This window comes from Glycine soja, chromosome 9 (assembly GCF_004193775.1).
Source record: "Glycine soja cultivar W05 chromosome 9, ASM419377v2, whole genome shotgun sequence".
Lineage (NCBI taxonomy): Eukaryota > Viridiplantae > Streptophyta > Magnoliopsida > Fabales > Fabaceae > Glycine > Glycine soja.
Window position 1 is genome coordinate 24,683,506 of NC_041010.1, and position 21,161 is coordinate 24,704,666.

At 44.9% G+C, this 21,161-nt stretch overlaps 1 pseudogene; it reads right to left on the reverse strand.

The window, feature by feature from the left end:
* Window positions 1-1,274, reverse strand: part of LOC114368283 — a 32,112-nt pseudogene extending 30,838 nt beyond the window's left edge.
* Between the last annotated feature and the right edge of the window lie 19,887 nt (window positions 1,275-21,161).

Consider the following 21,161-nt stretch of genomic DNA (forward strand, 5'->3'; position numbering starts at 1 on the left):
CATTGATTGTCCGGAGAGATCAACACTGCCCCAACGCCATGACCTAGAATGTTTGACGCTCCGTCAAACCATACAGTCCATTTGTCCCGATCTTCGTCCAACTTTCCCTCGAACAAGGCCATGATGTCCTCATCCGGGAATTCCGGATGCATGGGCTGGTAGTCGTTAAGAGGCTGCTGAGCCAAATAATCTGCCAAAGCGCTTCCTTTTATCGCCTTTTGGGTGACGTAGACTATATCAAACTCAGATAGCAAGACTTGCCACCGGGCGATTCGTCCTGTGAGAGCTGGCTTTTCAAAGATGTACTTGACCGGGTCCATTTTGGATATCAACCAGGTAGTATGACTCAGCATATACTGCCTTAGGCGATGGGATGCCCATACTAAAGCACAACACGTTCTTTCGAGTAAGGAGTAATTCATCTCACAGGTCGTGAACTTCTTGCTTAGGTAGTAAACAGCGCGCTCTTTCTTCCCGGATTCGTCATGTTGCCCCAGCATACACCCCATTGACTCGTCCAAGATTGTCATGTACAAAATGAGAGGCCTTCCAGGTACTGGTGGCATAAGCACGGGAGGATTCATTAGGCACTTTTTGATCCTTCCAAAAGCCTCTTGGCAATCCTCATTCCACCGATCAGTTTGGTTTTTGCGCAAGAGTTTAAACAACGGCTCACAAATGGCTGTGAGCTGCGATATGAATCTGGCAATATAATTCAAGCGCCCGAGGAAACCTCGGACTTGCTTCTCTGTACGGGGTTCTGGCATCTCAAGGATAGCCTTCACTTTTTCGGGGTCTACCTCTATCCCTTTCTGGCTTACAACGAAACCAAGCAATTTCCCTGATTTGACCCCAAAGGTACACTTAGCGGGGTTCAACCTTAATTGATATTTCTTAAGCCTTTCGAACAACTTCCGCAGGTTGACCAGGTGTTCTTCCTCAGATTTAGATTTAGCAATTATGTCGTCCACGTAGACCTCGATCTCTTGATGCATCATATCATGGAACAAAGCTACCATGGCCCGTTGATAAGTTGCCCCGGCATTCTTGAGTCCAAAGGACATCACCTTGTAACAGAACGTTCCCCACAGGGTGACGAAAGTAGTCTTTTCCATATCCTCGGGCGCCATCTTTATCTGATTGTAACCAGAGAAACCATCCATGAAGGAAAATAAAGCGAAATTGGCCGTGTTGTCTACGAGGATATCGATGTGTGGTAACGGAAAATTGTCTTTGGGACTGGCCCGATTCAGGTCCCGGTAATCTACACACATTCGTACTTTCCCACCTTTTTTAGGAACTGGCACGATGTTGGCAACCCATTCTGGATACCGAGCGACGGCCAGAAATCCAGCGTCAAACTGCTTCTTCACTTCTTCCTTTATCTTCAAGGACGTTTCGGGCTTCATCCTCCTCAATTTCTGTTTTACTGGGGAACACCCGGGATTTAGAGGCAATCGGTGCTGCACAATGTCCGAACTCAAACCGGGCATATCTTGGTATGACCAAGCAAAGATGTCTTGGTAGTCTTTTAGCAGGGTTATTAAATCTTCACGGATAGGTGCGGCAATGCCTGTACCTATCTTTACTTCCCTCTTTCCACCGCCAATTCCTAAGTCTACTAGCTCTGTTTCTTCTTGATGAGGCCCCATTTCTTGGTCCTCTTGGGCGACCATCCTTTCTAGTTCCGAAGGAAGTCCCATTTCCTCATCTTCTTCATCTTCCGTTTGGTTCATTTCTTGCTCGAAGTTGATAGACGGGTCCCAGGTATTAGTACCTTCGGGGGACTCGTCATCGAACCTGCCGTTTCAGAAAAAGAAGTAAACATGCAAATGAATGAGAATGGGTAGAGACCAGGAGCAGATGAAGAAAGATCCTTGTATTATAAATTCAAAGACAAAAGACACAAAGCCTTAACAAAATGAAAACTCTAAAGCCTAGGCCCAACTATAGAGCTTTTAAAACCGTAAAGGTTTACATTATGCTTGTTGCGTAAATGCCGGGGCGTTCCTCCACCCGCCAATTTCCCAGTTGGAAATCAGGAGGGCATGGTCGGACCAAATCCAAAGTACTTGGAACATCATCTTCACATATCGCGACCACTTGACCTTCGTCTCCCAGACCCGCACTTATAAAACTTCTACTTATGTGGCAGGGCGGGCTTCCTTCACTTTCTTGTCTCCAACGCGAGCTCTGACCACTGTTCTTCCTTCCCGCGATGCTTCTTTTCATGTCTGCCTGAGTGGGCTTATAGCCTAAACCATACTTCCCACGATTTCCTTGGGTTTTTATCAGGCTAGTTATGCCGCCATTGTCTTTGCCTAAACCCATCCCGGGTTCATAACCGTTCCCCAACATAACTCGGGCCATCATTACCGCCGCATCGGACAGACAAGGTTGCCCAAAGAGGGAGTCCACGGAGGAAATGCTGACCACCTCAAAAGACTGGAAAGCGGTTTCTAACGATTCTTCTGCGGCTTCCACATAAGGCATGGAGGATGGGCAACTTACCAAGATATCTTCCTCGCCTGACACGATGACCAAGTGCCCCTCCACTACGAATTTCAGCTTTTGGTGGAGTGTAGAAGGCACAACACCCACTGAATGGATCCACGGGCGCCCCAACAGGCAACTGTAGGGTGGGTTAATGTCCATTATTTGGAAGGTGACTTGACAGGTGTGAGGGCCTATTTGTACTGGGAGATCGATCTCTCCCCTAACCTCTCGGCGAGTGCCGTCGAAGGCCCGAACCACCATTGAACTCGGTTTTAAATGGGAAGCATTGAATGGTAACTTGTCCAAAGTGCTCTTAGGCATCACGTTTAAACTGGAACCATTATCGATAAGTACCTTGGCCACGATATGGTCCATACACTTGACTGATACGTGTAAAGCCTTATTATGCCCTCTCCCCTCAGCGGGGATTTCTTCTTCGGCGAAGGCAAGATAGTTGTTGGCAGTGATATTGTTGACCAGCCCTCCGAAACCTTCTACCGAAATATCTTGGGCCACGTGAGCCTCGTTCAGCACTTTTACTAGCAGAGCCCGATGAGGCTCGGAGCTCATAAGTAACTCTAGCAGCGAGACCCTAGCCGGGGTTTTGTTGAGCTGTTCGATAACCTTGAATTCGCTCTGCTGAATTATCCGAAGGAACTCGCTGGCTTCCTCTAGCGACACCTCCTTTCTACCATCCCTTTTCTCTGGGGGCCCCTTTGCTGGAATATCTTTATTCGAAGCGTGGGGTGCTTCGCCATCTTGTTCCTCCACCACCTTTCCTTTTCCCTTGACGTCGGCGGGTTGGACCGGTAGGTCCGGAGGTGCGAACACACGACCACTACAAGTCACACCACTCAGTCCCGTGATATTTGTTACTTTAGCCGACAGCGAGCTGACGTCTGTGACCTCTTCTTCCTTCTTCTCCGGAGGTGTATATCTCCACGGGACCGCGTGACTATTCTGGTACGGGAAAGGAACAGGTTTGACCATTAAGGGATGCCCAGGCTTTTGCGAGGCTGCACTTTTAGTAAAGTATATCACCAAGGGTTTGGGCTTCGCAATACCGCTCCCCTCCGTAGATTGCATGCATATATGCGGCTCTTCTTTTCCTTTAATGCCGACTTCTAGTCGACCTTGGTCTATCATCCGTTGCAACAATTCCTCTACTTCCAAACACGTCTCCATGTCATGCATCTCGCCGGGATGTAGCAGACAGGAATCCTCCTTACACCCACTATGGGGAATTACCCCTCCTTTTTGTAGGGCCTCAAAGATAAACCTCCTAGGGGCTGCCACATCTCTCAACGGTTTAGACCTGTGGGGCCTATCGGATTCAACTGCATTAACAGCTCCCCCTCCATGATTGGCGAGCGGGTTGGTCCTCACATTGGGCCGATCCTCTTGGAAAGTCAGCCATCCGGCATCCATTAGATGTTGGACCTTGTATTTAAGGGCCATGCATTTTTCGATGGAATGCCCCGGGGCACCCCCATGGTACTTGCAAGTTGCATTAGGGTCATACCACTTCGGGAAAGGGGGTTCGAAGACCCTTCCGGGAGTTACCACGGCCAAATGATTGGCGATGAGGGATGGTAGAAGATCTTCGTACGTCATTGGGAGCGGGGTGAATTCTGGCAACGGTCTCGGAGGGAAGTTCCTTGTCGTGTTGGAATTACCGGCTGGTCGAGTCGCGTTCGGAGTTGGAACTTGGGGAGCTTCCCTCTGGGTGGGTGCCTTAGGCTGTACGGGTGTTGAGCTAGAGGCGTTCCCAGCAGGAGCCGAGAAGCTTGGGTGATGTTGCGCGTACTGATGGGTACCATGAGGTGTTTGCTGGGGTTTGACCCATGCGGGCGTTGAAGAGACGGCATGGGCATCTCCTTCCTTCCTTTTTGCCCCTGTTGCCCCGATTCTTTTGGCGTTCACGTTTGTGGAGGAAACGTAATCAAACTTTCCTCTCTTCAATCCCACCTCGATTCTTTCCCCGGCAAACACCAGATCCGCAAAGCTGGACGGCATGTAACCCACTAGCTTCTCATAGTAGAACACTGGCAGAGTGTCTACCATCATGGTGATCATCTCTCTCTCAACCATGGGAGGAGCTACTTGTGCCGCCAAATCCCTCCATCGCTGCGCATATTCTTTAAAGGTTTCACCCTCTTTCTTGAACATATTCTGCAGTTGAGTACGGTCCGGAGCCATATCAGAATTGTACTGATACTGCCTTAGGAAGGCGGTAATCAGATCCTTCCAAGTACGGATACGGGAAGCTTCCAAATTAGTGTACCACACTACCGCAGCTCCGGCCAAGCTATCCTGAAAGAAGTGTATCAACAGCTTTTCATCTTTAGAATGGGCGCCCATCTTACGGCAGTACATTTTGAGGTGGTTTTTGGGACAAGTCGTCCCTTTATACTTGTCGAAGTCCGGCACTTTGAACTTCGGGGGAATAACAACATCGGGTACTAAGCAAAGATCCGTCATGTCTGCAAACGGATAGTCCCCAAATCCTTCCACAGCCCTTAATCTTTCCTCAAGGAGATCGAGCTTCCTCCTTTCTTCAGTTGCCGGGGGCGGCCCTTCCATAGACAAAACTATTGGCGACGCTGCGATGTTGGGTTGGGGCAACGTGCCTGGTGCCGGCCCTTCGGGGATCGGGGGATAAAACTCGACATCCCTCCGAGCATAATCTTGAGGGTCTATATGGACTTCGTCGGGCTGCTGATGAGGCTCTTTTTCATGGACGGGAGAAGCAATGTGGCCCGCATCTTCTTGCAAGATGGGTGGTGAATAGTTGGGCGGCAATCCATAAGGGTAAGCCGCTCGGTTGTATCCCAGGTGAGGGCTGCCATCGTGCCCCAGTGCGTCCCTTCCCCGTCCTACTATGTTTGAGGGAGGATGGTGCGTAGTTGCCAAGGGAGTCGGGTCTGCTTCGGCAGCCGAACTGACAGCGGCGGCGGTGGCCGCGTTCTTCTCTATGAGCTGCTTCATACTTAACATGGCCTCCATCATGGAGGCCATTTGTTCTTTCAGAGCCGACATGTCGGCTTTCATCTGTTCCTGCGTCTCCTCTTGATCACCCATCGTTCTAGATTTGGATCTGGTGCGATAGGGATCCCTTGCGGCGCGTTTAGTTATGGTGTTTTCCCTAAAAAACCAAACGTGAGGAGTGGGTAAAGAAAGAAAATGCATGCTAGAGATGAGATATAGGAGTGATTTGATTTGCACAAGCTTTTTGGAGTAGAAACATGGGACCAACTCATTTTATTTCAAAAAGGAAGTCATATCTAGTCAAGGTCTGAGAGACCATACAAGTTTCCTAACGATTTCTAATTATGTGGGCCATTAAGTCTATCATATGCTGACAATAGCCGAGAAGCCCATGAATCTCTTCGGGGGCGGAGTAGGTGTCTGCCATCGCCTTGGCCTTGGCTAACAATCGGGGAAGTTCTTGACTCCCGTTCAAGGTAAGAGCAAACCGATCCATCCACATGGTTGCCTCTTGGTGTAAAGAGTCGATCACCCTTCCTCTAGCCTCTTTTTCCGCGTATACTTGGGCATATTCGTCCGCAATCCTATGCTCGTGGGCCGCGGCTAGACCTAACTCTTCTTGGTACTTGGCGATGATAGCTAGCATGTTGGTCTCCGTCTCGCATAAATGCTGAGACAAGCTTCTTTTGGACTTTGAACAGGCAACTAACTCCTCTTTCAAAACCATGCCATGTGCTCGCGACTGGTCCCTTTCTTCCCTTCGCAACTTGAGTTCACTATTGCTACCCCATAGAGCTCCGCGAAATTTGTTCCGGCCATACTCTTCCTTGCGAGCCCTCTTGGTCTCTTGTTCAAGGGCTCTTGCGGTAATTGCATTCTCTTCCCGTAACCCGGCACACTCCTTCCGAACGTGCGTAGCAGCCAACTTGAACTTCTCCTTGGCGAGTTTTGCCTTTCCTAACTCGCTTTTGAGAGCTTGGACTTCCTCGTCCTCTTCCGGTGCTTCAAAATTCTCTTTGCTGACGACTTTTAACTTGGCTAGCCAATCTAAACCTCGTATGCGAACTTTCAGCCATTCGTGGTACCCACCAACGATGCCATTACGAATGCCTCTAAGCTCTTGATCTTTCCTTAACGGGGTTTCCCATGCCTTATGGATTCTTTGTATAGTCTTGGAATTTCGTGCGCCGAGATCCCTCACAAGGAAAGGAGACATGCTTTCTTCCGTCGGTGTTCCCCTCATGGGGTACCCTAGTTGTCTTATAGCGAGCGTGGGATTGTAATTAATACAACCCCTCGTCCCTACCAGCGGAATGTTTGGGTATCTTCCACATGAGGAAAGGACTCCTTCTTTTCCTTCCTTCCATCGGGGGAACCAACTGATTGTTCTACCTCCTATCCCGGCCAAGAGCTGGTCCCAATCTATTCTCCTCTTTTCAGTACATGAGCGATGGCTCAGGAGCGGACATGGATGCCTTGTGTCTTGTTGGAACAAGTGTGAAACCAACCAAACACAGAGGGCGGGTAAGCAACAGATGATCCGTGCGCTACTCTTTTCGCACCTTCGGTCAAATGTGTCAAATAGATCCGCCAAGACAGCTACCACCGGACTTTCCTTGCTATGGTGGTAGGCAAGGAAAGCGTCGATTGCTGCTAGGTCTATCAAACCATCCACGTTTGGAAAGAGGACGACCCCAAAAATTAGCAAAGCTAACACATCCATAAACGGGACCCAGTCTCCTTGATTGGCCATACCCTTCGCCTTGTCTTCTAGGTACTTCTGTGGCAGGCCCGCTATGCCGTTCCGAGTCTGTTTTATGCGGTCCAAACCTCTGGCTGAATCCTTGACCACAGTTGCAATTCTGCTCAAAGAGGGGAGACACCCGGAGGAAAGATATGGTTTCCTTCCCCCGAGAGGACATCCTAGAATTTCCTCAAATTCTTCAATGGTTGGTACTAATTGGAAGTCCCCGAATGTGAAGCATCTCAAGGGCTGGTCGTAGTATTGGGTAAGTGATGCAATGGCTTCTATGGACACCTCTGCTATGGTTAACTCTAAGATCTTTCCGTAAGTCTTGCGGAAGGCTTGCATTTGGAGGGGTTCCATCAACCGCCCTAATTCCTTGATGCTGGTGGTATCTGGGCTTTTGACCTTGACTTGGTAGAACCTCTTGCCGGTTTGATTTGTTCCCATGCTTACTAAAGTGAGATAAAAGCTGGTGCAAATCAAAACTCCGATATCTCATGGGTGGACTGGATGAATGCATGATGGAATGCATATGACACAGATGCAATCTAGGAATGCGGGGGTCCGGGGAATTTGTCCCCTTCTCAGATACGACGTCTAGGGGTAGCGAAATGCCCCAACGCATGTTTTTAAGAAGGCGACACGGACCCTCCGTTGGTTTGTTTACAGTAGGGATCAAGACAGAACCCATATGCAAGGCCTATGCAAAAGACACAATGCGGGAATGTGCACAGTATGACAATATTTACCGAACATAAGCAAAAGGGGATATGATACTCATGCATGGCAGTGTTGAAAAATGGCACGCAGCGTGTTTGCTTCGTGCCCCTATTTAAGGGACCTATAAGGGAAAGAACTAACTAGGCATTTAGTGATAACCCCCAAGGTAGTCATATCTCTTTTGATGGTTTCTAGAGGTATTATCCTCTTTGAAGAACATATTGTAGCAGTAGGGACTACTAGCAACAATAAGTTTTCAAAGAGAAAAGCTCTAGATGAGGGTTCACTGTAATCAAGCAAGTCGGAGACCTAGCATGATCACAGATTCACCTCCACTCCTTATGTTCTCACGAACCCGGGTATAGGGCCCTTTTTTCACTCACAGTGTGTGCAAATAGTGTTGGTGTTTGTGTGCATAAAATGAATAAATATTTTACTTCATGCATACATTTTAAAACGCACTAAAAGCAACAAATAGTTTATATACACAAGAACATAAAACAAATAAAGGGAAACCAACAAAGGAGAAAGTCATGATAAAACATTGCACAAGATTAAATGGCCTAACTCTCTAAAAAACAGTCCCCAGCGGAGTCGCCAACTGTCGCAACCTACCCTTCGGAGGGAGGGCGACGCGAGACTCGCGGGATGCGTGTTCCACGAAAGGAATACGCGCGGAGTCGCCACCAACGTTTATTTGAGGAAAACGTCGGAAAAACCGGAAAAGACGTGATCTACGAACTTTTTAGTGAAAAGGTTCGGGAGTTGTATTTACGCACGGGGAAGGTATTAGCACCCCACACGCCCGTCCCAAGGGACGGCAGCCTTTAATCGAATGTGCAAACATGACTTTGATTTTTTTGTTCCCTTTTATGTTCTTATATCCTTTATACCCTTTTTATATTTTTTCCTTTTTTGTGGTCGACAAGGGTGTTTCCCTTTGCTCCTACGTATTTCTCAATTGGGATGAGAAAATCAGACCTACGTAGTTCTTTCTTATCAAGTGATTCTTTTTTTACTTAAGTGGTGATCATTTTAAGGCGTTGGACCTTAAAAATGATCCATTTTACTTAGTGAGAAATTGAAATGACAAACTTTCAAAGCCTATTTTTGTGGACGAGCTTGACTAGGCGAGTTGATTTTTAGCCTTAGTTTCACTTTAGTTATTAATCAATTCGGTTAAGAATGAGAAATCCCAAAGAGAAAACGTCCGATTGATTTTCCGCTTTATTTTACTAAAAGATGTTTTTTGATTATTTTATATTATTTTTACTTCCTTTTTTGATTTCCAACATGGTTACGGCATGACCGAACGGTCGGAGTTTATTTTAACCGAAGCTAATGGATAATACAATTCAAACGTTCGGTGAAAATTTATTTTATTTTTAAGTTAAGCGAGAAACGACTTAAGTAAAATGGCTTAAGCACGTCAACAGGGGGTATAAAGAGTAAACAAAATGAGAATCAAAATGCACGAAACACAATGTGGACCACTACGGGTGCATAGAATGAATCGAAAAGCTTGGTTCGAGGCACTTACCCGTTGAAGATCGAAGAACGATGAAGAACGAATGAAGAACGTCGAAGAACGGTTCAAACCTTTGCGAGATTCCTCACGGAAAACGTTACGGAAACGTTTCGGAAGCGCCTCGGCTTAGATTTTCTTCACGGAAACAATTTTTCCAAGCAAATTCCAAAGAGAGAGAAGTGCCTAAAGGGCTGGGATCCTTTTCTTCTTGCATTCCTCCCCTATTTATAGCAAAATAGGGGAGGTGGTTGCCGCCCAGCTCGCCCAGGCGAGCTCAGCTCGCCCAGGCGAGCAGGGTTGCTTCCTCCAGAAGCAACCGCCTTCTGGAGGAACCTTCTGGAGGGCCCAAATGGGCCTGGGTGCTATTTGCACCCCCATTTTTACTAAGTTCACCCCCTCTGCTGTTTTTTGGTGATTCTTTTTTCGTAAAGTTACGGAAACTTACGAATTTCGTAACGATACTTGTTTTCTTTCCGTAATTGTTACGGAACCTTGCGGATTACATAATCATCCCCTTTTTGACTTACGGAATGTTACGAAACCTCACTTAATTATGCAACGACGCTTCCTTTCGATTTCCGGTGCGTCACGGAAACTTACGGATTGTGCATCAATATTTTTTTGGTTTTCCGGCATGTCCTGAAATTTCACAAATTGCCTAATGATGGGTGCCAAGCACCTCACGAGGACCAAAGAATGGTCGCACGTCATCGAGCAAAGGTTCCCGGACGAAATTAGGGTATGACAATGGCGAAGGCGTGTAGCCCTCTGATGGTGAGGACATGCAGTCCTCTGATGGCGAGGGCGTGTAGCCCTGTGAAGGTGAGGACGTGTGATCCTCTAAAGGTGAGGGCGTGTAGCCCTACGAAGGTGAGGACATGCAGTCCTCTGATGGCGAGGGCGTGTAGCCCTCTGATGGTGAGGACGTGTGATCCTCTAAAGGTGAGGGCGTGTAGCCCTACGAAGGTGAGGACATGCAGTCCTCTGATGGCGAGGGCGTGTAGCCCTCTGAAGGTGAGGACGTGTGATCCTCTAAAGGTGAGGGCGTGTAGCCCTATGAAGGTGAGGACATGCAGTCCTCTGATGGCGAGGGCGTGTAGCCCTCTGAAGGTGAGGACATGCTGTCCTCAAGTGACAAAAACATGCAATGACAATTTACAAAGGTGCTTGCTACAAAATATTGAGTGCATGATGACAAAATGAAACAAAATGTCCTCATCAATTGTTTTTTCACCAAATATGCAGTTATTCAAAGAGAAGAACATAACGTATGCTATACAATTAGATGAAGTTAGGCACAAGACAGATATTAAAGAAAGTAGCTTAAACCAAAGTCTCATGGCTATTGTTTCCCTCACGCTCAAGTGTTTAAGCCATTAAGCAATAACAACGAACAAGAGTATCTTTGTATTTTATCTCATGTCATAAAGTCAGAAATGCCTAAACAGAATCAGAAGGACTTTCATAAGCTTGTAGTGAGGCTTGGCTACAAAAATTATTAGTTTTTCTAGGATTCAAAGGCTTAAATTCTAAGAGAGCATGGATCCTAGACTCACCCAATGTATTTCCTTTTAATTTATTTAGCTTACTCACTTGCCTTGCATTTGACCCTATTACAACAACACACACTCTCTTTGTTTGTATTTTACTTCTCTCTCTCTCTTTTTTAACATAACTTATTTGTTGTGTGTGCTGAAATGTCTTGCCTTTTCACTTCACGTCCCAACTAACTCCCCCAAATTTGTGGCAAATTTCCTTGAACCATATGCCCTCCTAGAATTTAAACAGGGTAGTTGGAGATATTCATTTTAAGTTCAGGGTTCAATTTGAAAATTTAATTCAGCTCACAAAGGGTGCAAAGGATACAATTATAATTACAGGTAAGCTTTCTGGTCAAGTAGTTTACAAATAGAACAATGGCCTTCCTCACTTTCAAATTTATGCATTTCATTCTAAAATTCAGAGACTGATACAAAGAATGTTACTCAATGCTAGTCATTCACTCACAATTTAAGATCACACTCTCACCGGGTTATGGTTCAAGCTTTTCATTCTCAATCAATCTGTCTACTGACTAACATTTCTAATTGCAAGCTCACACACTTGTTCTTTCTTTGTCTATCATACATATTTGCTCAAACTCATGATAAAACACAATCTTCATTTCAATCATGCATTCAATCCATGATCACCATTTCAAACTCATATCAAACTGAGTTTTCAAAGAGTCAAGTTAAACTATTCTTTATGCATCAAGACTTTCAAAATGTTTCCAAAACAAAAAGTATGTTGTAAACCATATTCACATGCCACAAACCATAATAGTTCATACGTACTAAAACCATGCAACCACTATACTACGAAAACATAATAATTAAAATGTACTCAGAATGATATAATTATAATAATAATTAGGACAGGTAATCAAATCCTATCATTCATCTGGATCCTGCTCCTCATCATCGAAATGTAACACTGGCGTCCCCGGAGGAGAAGTAATTTGTCCCCCCTCCTCATCTGAAAGCTGAAGCTCAGATGTGGTTAGAGGAGTGGTGTTCAGTGTCAGGACCGGTGTGGTAGGGTCCTCTGGTATCTCTAAAATGGAAGTAGAGGGGACAACTGGTCTCTCATGTACTGGTGTAGGAGGATCTGCTACCTGCTGAGCAAAAGATAGCTCCATCCCTGGTGAGAATAAATCTTCTAGGGTCTGTGGTGTCCTCTCAGGAGTAGCAACCTCCTATCTCAATTGTGACTCACCTGCTTCAACAGTCTCATGTATAACTGGCACAATTGGCTCAGGAAAGACAACCTCATCAGGTCTCATCTCTACTCTTGCACCTGAAAAATCAAAAGCTCCAGGGATGGTAGCTTCAGAAGACGCATCCTGTACCTATTGAGGTACCTAAGCACTGGGGCCCTCACCCTCTCTCATAGTTGAAGGTATAGTTCCAGGCCAGGATACCTTCTCAATGAACTGTTCTACCGACATAATGGACCCTGGAGGAGCTACCACCTGTAGGCTATGCAGTAATAAAATCTATCCCTGATGAATACTCTGAAGCATGGCTTCAAAGTGCTGAGAGTCATGGGCAGCTGGTGTAGGCGTGGCAGAAGTGGGAGGAGCCGGTGGTGCAGAAGAAGAAGGAACATCTGCTGGTCGAGCCCTTACCTTCCTGGCCCCTCTGAAGTTAACTGTCAGATCATCCACATTCCAACAGTTTTTCTTAATGTAGGCCAAGTTAATGGCCGAGCTCAGGCTCTCATAGGTCAGAATGTCAGAGGTAACTCCTCTAGCTCTACATAGGGCAGTGATCAAGGCTGGAAATCTGAGCTTAGAGGAGTTACTCTAGGCAATGGTAGAAATCTGACCTGAGATTATGGCTCCGATGTTCATGTCCATGCCTGTGACTAAGCCGTAAACCAACCTGAATCTGTCCATATTAAGATCAGAGGTGTGGGAAGTGGGAGTCAAGTTGCTATAGGAGAGGACACTCCATGTCTATGCAAGAGTAGTGAGATCTTTCCTCAGAAGCTTCCAAGGATGGCCCTCTGCATTCAGAACAAAACCCTTACCAGGGATGCAGAGATGGGCAGCAAACTCTTAAGGATCAATCCTCATCCTCGAAAACCTGGAATAGGTAGGCAGTGTCTCACCCTCCTCCAAGACTACTAGAGTCTCTAAGAAAGAATTCAGGCTGTTAGCACCAATCCTAATTAAATGTCCTCTCACCCTCACTTGCTAAGGGCTCTGGTCTTCCAGGTTGTATAAGTTGGCATAGAATTCTTTAACCACTACCACATCTATGCTTCCCTCCTGAAGGTTGGCGAGGCGTTTGTGTAGGTTACGCCTTTCCAGCTCTGCCTTAAACTCGTCGAATTCAGTATGATAAATCTTAACATTCCTTTCCGGAAGGATCCTCCGGTCTAGAATGTTATTTGTATATCAGTTCCAGGCTTCCAAAGATTGGAATCTCCGGGTATCATACTGAGCATGTGGCCTAGAAGCAGTGCTCTTCCTTTTCCTTGATGCCATCTGTAATAACAAGAACCAAAAATACATTAGACTGAAATTTATTCAAGTTCAAAAACAGAAATTAAAAGCTAAATTTAATTGTAGGCGCTTAGCGAAATATAGCAGGCTTAGCGCACCTTAGGCAAAACAACAAACTGGCTTAGCGCAACAGGTTGCGCTTAGCCAGTTATGACAGCAAAATTTTGTTCTCCATAATCGGCTTAGCGAGATAGGTACTCACTTAGCCCAGAGAAAATTATTTCACACAGTGGCTTAGCGCATTGGATGCGCTTAGCCCAAAGATTGCTGCAACAAATTGCGCTAAGCTCAGCAGGGTTGGGTTAGCGCTTTACAAAACTTCAAGATTGTCTAAGTGATATGGCTTAGCGAATCAGACACGCTTAGCCAATCACTTGTCGCAAGGAATTGCACTTAGCTCAAATCAGCTTGGCTTAGTGCGCAGCGGCCTTCCCAGATTTTTCTAAGTTACTCGGGCTTAGCGGGATGATACTTGCTTAGCCCTCATGTTGTCTTTTTCCGAGCTTTGGTGGCTTAGCACACAAAGCTGTCGCTTAGCCATGTTCATACCAGATGATGAACATTCATCTAAAAAGATGAACTCGCTTAGTGTAACACGATTGTCTTAGTGAGTTTGCCTGGGAATGCATACATTCACGCACTTTTGATGAACTTGCTTAGCGCATCAAACGTGCTTAGCGAGTTCGTTGCATTTTCCAGAAAAACGCAGATAACGAACTTTGTTTTCTTCTCTTTTTAGGCCTCTAAAAGGCATCTATCAAACATGCAAGACCATCAAATGTACCCACACAGTATAATCCTTAGCAAAGTCCTAATTTTTATCCATTATATTTACAATATAATCCTAAAAATTAAATTGCTAACCTAATGTATTCTATCCTAAGGTTTCAACAAAAGCAAAAGCATAAATGAAGTGAGGAACTTACTTGGAGCAGAGGTGCTTTGTGAAGATTAACAGAAGATGCAAGAATGATGCACAAATGCAATGCGCAAGTATTTGGGAGAGAGAGATTGCAGGGGATGCGTTTTAGAAATTCTGAGTGAATGTGAGTGTAACTGTTGTTACACTCACTTATCTGTTTTTCGACCAACTCGCTTAGCAATTGCGAGAGACGTTTGGTTTCTCAACACGCTCTCTTAGCGGGCCGTTTCACTGAGCCCAAGCCCAAATTTTGAAATTCAAAATATATATATATATGTCATACCCTAATTTCGTCCGGGGACTATTGCTTGATGGCATGCAACCTTTGATTGACCGCTTCGAAGTACTTGGCACCCTTTGTTGCACAATATGTGAAGTCCCGAGACGCGTCGGAAATCAAAAGGAAGCGTGGTTACGCCATCCGTGAAATTCCGTAATGTGACGGAAACCAAAAGGAAGTATTGTTACGCAATCCATGAGTTTCCGTAACTTTTTCGAAAGCTAAAAAAAGAGTAAATGCATGATCCGTAGGTTCCGTAACCTTACGGAAAGAAAATAAGTGTCGTTACGAAATTCGTAAAGTTTTGTAACGTTACGGAAAAATAATCACCAAAAAAAGTAAATGGGGGTGTATTTAGTAAAAAAAGGGTTTAAATAGCAACTAAGCCCACTTGGGCCTTCCAGATTCTTCCTCTAAAAGGCGGTTGCTTCTGGAGGAAGCAACCTGGCTCGCCTGGGCGAGCTGGGTGGCAAGCTCCTCCCCTATTTTGCTATAAATAGGGGGAGGAATGAAGAAGGAAGGGGTTCAGCCTTCTTGGCACTTCGTATTCTCATGAAATTGCTGAGGAAAATTATTTCCGTGAAGAAAATCCAAGACGAGGCGCTTCCGTAACGTTTCCGTGGGTAATTACGCGAAGATTTTCAACCGCTCTTCGACATTCATCGTTCGTTCTTCGTTTCTTCGGTCTTTAACCGGTAAGTACCCCAAACTGAGCTTTTCAATTCATTCTATGTACTCGTGGTGGTCCCCATTTGTTTCGTGTACTTTTATTCTCATTTTCATTTACTTTCCGTACCCCCTTTGGACATGCTTCAGTCATTTGTTTAAGTCATTTCTCGCCTAATCAAAAAATAAAATAAATTTCCTCCGATCATTTGATTTGTAATATCCGTTAATTTCTGTTAAAATGAATTCCGACCGTTCGGTCGTGCCGTAACCACGTTGGAAATCAAAAAAGAGGTAAAATAATAATATAATAATCAAAAAATACCTTTTAGTAAAATAAAGTGGAAAAATCAATCGGACGTTTCTCTTTGGGATTTCTCGTTCTTAATTGAATTGACTAATAACTAAAGTGAAATTAAGGCTAAAATCAACCCGCAAAGTCAAGCTCGTCCACAAAAAAGTCACTAAAAAAGGATTTGAAAAGTTCAATATCTCAGTTTTTCTTACCAAGTAAATGGATCATTTTTAAGGTCCAATGCCTTAAAATGACCACCTTCTAAGTAAAAAGAGTCGCTCGATTCACCCTTAAAAAAGAACTACGTAGGTCTGATTTCCTCTTCGATGGAGGGTACGTAGGAGCAAGAGCCCCGCTTTTGTTGACCTCAAAAATAAAAAAGGAAATAAAAGTTAAGATAACACAATTTCACAATTCTAAAAAATAGGTTGTTGTCCTTTGAGACAAACGTGAGAGGTGCTAATACCTTCCTTAAACGTAAATTTAACTCCCGAACTTAGAATTTTCGTTTTGACCGGTTTCCTTTGATTTTTCCGACGTTTTCCACAAATAAACATTGGTGGCGACTCCATGCATTTTCCTCCTTTGGAAAGTGCACCCGTGAGCCTCGCCTCACTCGCCTACAAAATGGCATGTTGCGACAGTTGGTGACTCCACTGGGGACTGTTTTTTGTGAGTTAGGTCTTTTTTAGGGAATTGTGGAATTGTGAAGCTTCGTGTGTGCATTTTGTTGAACTGTGTAAATATAATAACTGCTATCTTTTCCGCATTTTTACACTGCATTCTAAGCACCCACGGGTTTGAGTAAAAAAGGGGCCTTATACCTGGGTTCATGGGAATCTAAGGAGTGGAGGTGAATCTATGATCATGCTAGGTCTCCGACTTGCTTGATAATAGTGAAACCTCGTCTAGAGCTTTCTCTCTTTATAATGTGTTGTCGCTGGTATTCCATATCACCATAATATTATTATCTTGAGTGATGATACCTCTAGAAAACAGCCGTGTGAGTTATGAATCTTTGGGAGTAGTTATTAGAGACCCCTAGATATTATCCTATAGGTCCCTAAAATAGGGGCACAAAGCGAACACGCTGCGTGCCTTTTAAACACTGTCATGCATATAACCTAAAGGTCATGTACGCCTTTGTGGTATGATTATTTGAGGATATTGCCATGCTGTGTAAATCCCCCTGTTGCGCTTTTGCGCATCTGCATCATGTCGTCACACATACGTTGTATGTGGGTCTCGTCTTTTGTCGTGGGAAGTCGGAAGATCCATATCGTCTTCTTAACTGCACACATGGGGCACTGCGCCCCCAAATGTGCAAGAGAGAAGAGATCATTTTTCGGGCTCTCGTGTCCATAAATTCATTCATATCATGCATCGCATAAGCATCTCTTCATAGCATCATAATGAATATATCGTTCCTACATTTGTCCGTTATCATATTCCAGCATCACATTTTGCATTAGTCATTGCATCATCATGCATATGCGTTCAACAAACGTTTTTGATCTACAAATTGCATACCAATTGTTTTCATGTTTGCTCATGCGTGACCCTTGTGTTTTCCCCTGCAAGACAAAAACCAAAAAGAAAGCGCGAAAATTCATGATGCAATCTTAGTTGCATGTGTTAGGTACCATGAGCCAACCATGTTGGGATCATAAACCCATTTCTAAAATAAATAAATAAAAACACAAAAAACAAAACAAAATGATTGAGCATGGTACCTAATGCGTGGTTAACTAAGAAAGGATGTCTTTTCGGGCATCTCAATCTCATAATTACATTTTCCATGCATAGCATGCGTATTCCTAAGTCTTTCATCCCTATGAAATGTTGTTGAAGTATTGGCGATCAAAATTGCCATTCCCTGGGTTATGGGGTTGAACCAAGCTCGTGCTTTTACGAAAAGGTTCATCGAGTCAAGTTGAAGTAAAGAAGTAACCATCTTGCAAAATTGGGGCAAAAGATGGATCGTGTTACATCATTGCTTCGTCTACTGCCAAACACGTTTAGGATTGTTGATATCCTTGTTACTTCTAGCTTCACCTTGACAAAGATGTCATGGACCATGTTGAAAATCTAAATTGATTCAACCCCATGTCCTGCGTAAAAATTCGCAATACTTCAACTATGCATCATTCGCATACATCCATGCTTTTCATTGGTTGCATTGCTCATTACATTCTTTCCTTGAAAAATAAAATAAAATAAAATGAACTTAATCATTGTTATAAAAAAAAACATGCTTTACGGTGCCTTCACCGAACCTGTGCTAGAGCTAGAGTAATGGGTGAAGTAGAGGAGGTACAAGAGAAGATGAAGGCTGACATGGAGGCCATGAAAGAGCAAATGGCCACGATGATGGAGGCCATGATGATCATGAAGAAGATAATGGAAGCCAGTGCGGTTGTAGTTGCCGCTACCAGCACTGTTGCTAAGGTGAACCCGATGCCCCCATCTGGCCTCAACCAAATGAATCATCCAACCTCAGCTATGGTAGGCAAGGATTTGGGAAGTACGGGCGGCCCCCATGATGTGTGTCGCAACCTACCCTTCGGCGGGAGGGCGACGCGAGACTCGCGGGAGGCTTGTTCCACGAAAGGAATACGCGCGGAGTCGCCACCAACGTTTATTTGAGGAAAACGTCGGAAAAACCGGAAAAGACGCGATCTACGAACTTTTAAGTGAAAGGTTCGGGAGTTGTATTTACGCACGGGGAAGGTATTAGCACCCCACACGTCCGCCCCAAGGGACGGCAGCCTTTAATCGAATGTGCAAACATGACTTTGATTTTTACGTTCCTTTTTATGTCCTTATATCCTTTTATACCCTTTTTATATTTTTCCCCTTTTTTTGTGGTCGACAAGGGTGTTTCCCTTTGCTCCTACGTATTCCTCAATTTGGGATGAGAAAATCAGACCTACGTAGTTCTTTTTTATCAAGTGATTCTTTTTTACTTTAAGAGGTGATCATTTTAAGGCGTTGGACCTTAAAAATGATCCATTTTACTTAGTGAGGAAATGAAATGACAAACTTCAAAAGCCTATTTTTTATGGACGAGCTTGACTAGGCGAATTGATTTTAGCCTTTTAGTTTCACTTTAGTTATTAATCAATTCGATTAAGAATGAGAAATCCCAAAGAGAAAACGTCCACTTGATTTTCCGCTTTATTTTACTAAAAGATGTCTTTTTGATTATTATATTATTTTTTACCTCTTTTTGATTTCCAACGTGGTTACGGCACGACCGAACGGTCGGAATTTATTTTAACCGAAGTTAATGGATAATACAATTCAAACGTTCGGTGGAAATTTATTTTATTTTTAAGTTAAGCGAGAAATGACTTAAGTAAAATGGCTTAAGCACGTCAACAGGGGGTATAAAAAGTAAAAAAAACGAGAATAAAAATGCACGAAACACAATGTGGACCACTACGGGCACATAGAATGAATCGAAAAGCTTGGTTCGAGGTACTTACCCGTTGAAGATCGAAGAACGATGAAGAACGAATGAAGAACGTCGAAGAACGGTTGAAATCTTTGCGAAATTCCTCACGGAAAACGTTACGGAAACGTTTCGGAAGCGCCTTGGCTTAGATTTTCTTCACGGAAACAATTTTTCCAAGCGAATTCGAAAGAGAGAGAAGTGCCTAAGGGGCTGAACCCCTTCCTTCTTGCCTTCCTCCCCTATTTATAGCAAAATAGGGGAGGTGGTTGCCGCCCAGCTCGCCCAGGCGAGCAGGGTTGCTTCCTCCAGAAGCAACCGCCTTCTTGAGGAATATTCCGGAGGGCCCAAGTGGGCCTGGGTGCTATTTGCACCCCCATTTTTACTAAGTACACCCCCCTCTGCTGTTTTTTGGTGATTCTTTTTTCGTAAAGTTACGGAAACTTACGAATTTCGTAACGATACTTGTTTTCTTTCCGTAATGTTACGGAACCTTGCGGATTACATAATCATCCCCTTTTTGACTTACGGAATGTTACGGAACCTCACTTAATTATGCAACGATGCTTCCATTTGATTTCCGGTGTGTCACGGAAACTTACGGATTGTGCATCAATATTTTTTTTGGTTTTTCGGCATGTCCTGGAATTTCACAAATTGCCTAATGATGGGTGCCAAGCACCTCACGAGGACCAAAGAATGGTCGCACGTCATCGAGCAAAGGTCCCCGGACGAAATTAGGGTATGACAGTTGCCCCTCTTTACTTGTCTTTTATTGGAGATAAAAGGAAAGTAAAGATAAGACACTAATTTCGTTCCTCTCGATTTGACGAGAGTCGCAGGTGACCATAAAATCTCCACATGCAAATGACTTGTTGTTCCCAAAATTTCACAAATTGCCTAATGATGGGTGCCAAGCACCTCACAAGGACCAAAGAATGGTCGCTTGTCATCAAGCAAAGGTCCCCGAAAATCAGTGTATGACACTAATTTCGTTCCTCTCGGTTGACGAGAGTCGCGGGTGACCATGACTTGTCGCTCCTAGAATTTCACAAATTGCCTAATGATGGATGCCAAGCACCTCACAAGGACCAAAGAATGGTCGCATGTCATCAAGCAAAGGTCCCCGAAAATCAGTGTATGACACTAATTTCGCTCCTCTCGGTTGACGAGAGTCGCGGGCGACCATGAAATTTCCGCATGTAAATGACTTGTTGTTCCCGGAGGAACAAAAGGTGCAGAAGACTATGTCAGCCTCTGCATGCTATCAAGCGTTCTGTCTTACAGATAGCAAAAGAATGTTTATACGGATAACCACTCGGGTATTTCCGCGTATCATCGGGCCCGCCGCCTCTGGATGATACAAGGGTGCAGAATGACCAAACTTGGTCTCTGCTTGTCATCGGGCCCGCCGCCTCTGGATGACAAATGGGTGCGAATAACCGTAAGGTATCTCCGCGTATCATCGGGCCCGCCGCCTCTGGATGATACAAGGGTGCAGAATGACCAAACTTGGTCTCTGCTTGTCATCGGGCCCGCCGCCTCTGGATGACAAAAGGGTGCGAATAACCGTAAGGTATCTCCGCGTATCATCGGGCCCGCCGCCTCTGGATGATACAAGGGTGCAGAATGACCAAACTTGGTCTCTGCTTGTCATCGGGCCCGCCGCCTCTGGATGACAAAAGGGTGCGAATAACCGTAAGGTATCTCCGCGTATCATCGGGCCCGCTGCCTCTGGATGATACAAGGGTGCAGAATGACCAAACTTGGTCTCTGCTTGTCATCGGGCCCGCCGCCTCTGGATGACAAAAGGGTGCGAATAACCGTAAGGTATCTCCGCGTATCATCGGGCCCGCCGCCTCTGGATGATACAAGGGTGCAGAATGACCAAACTTGGTCTCTGCTTGTCATCGGGCCCGCCGCCTCTGGATGACAAAAGGGTGCGAATAACCGTAAGGTATCTCCGCATATCATCGGGCTACCAGCTCTTGAGTCATGGCGACAAAAGGCGGTA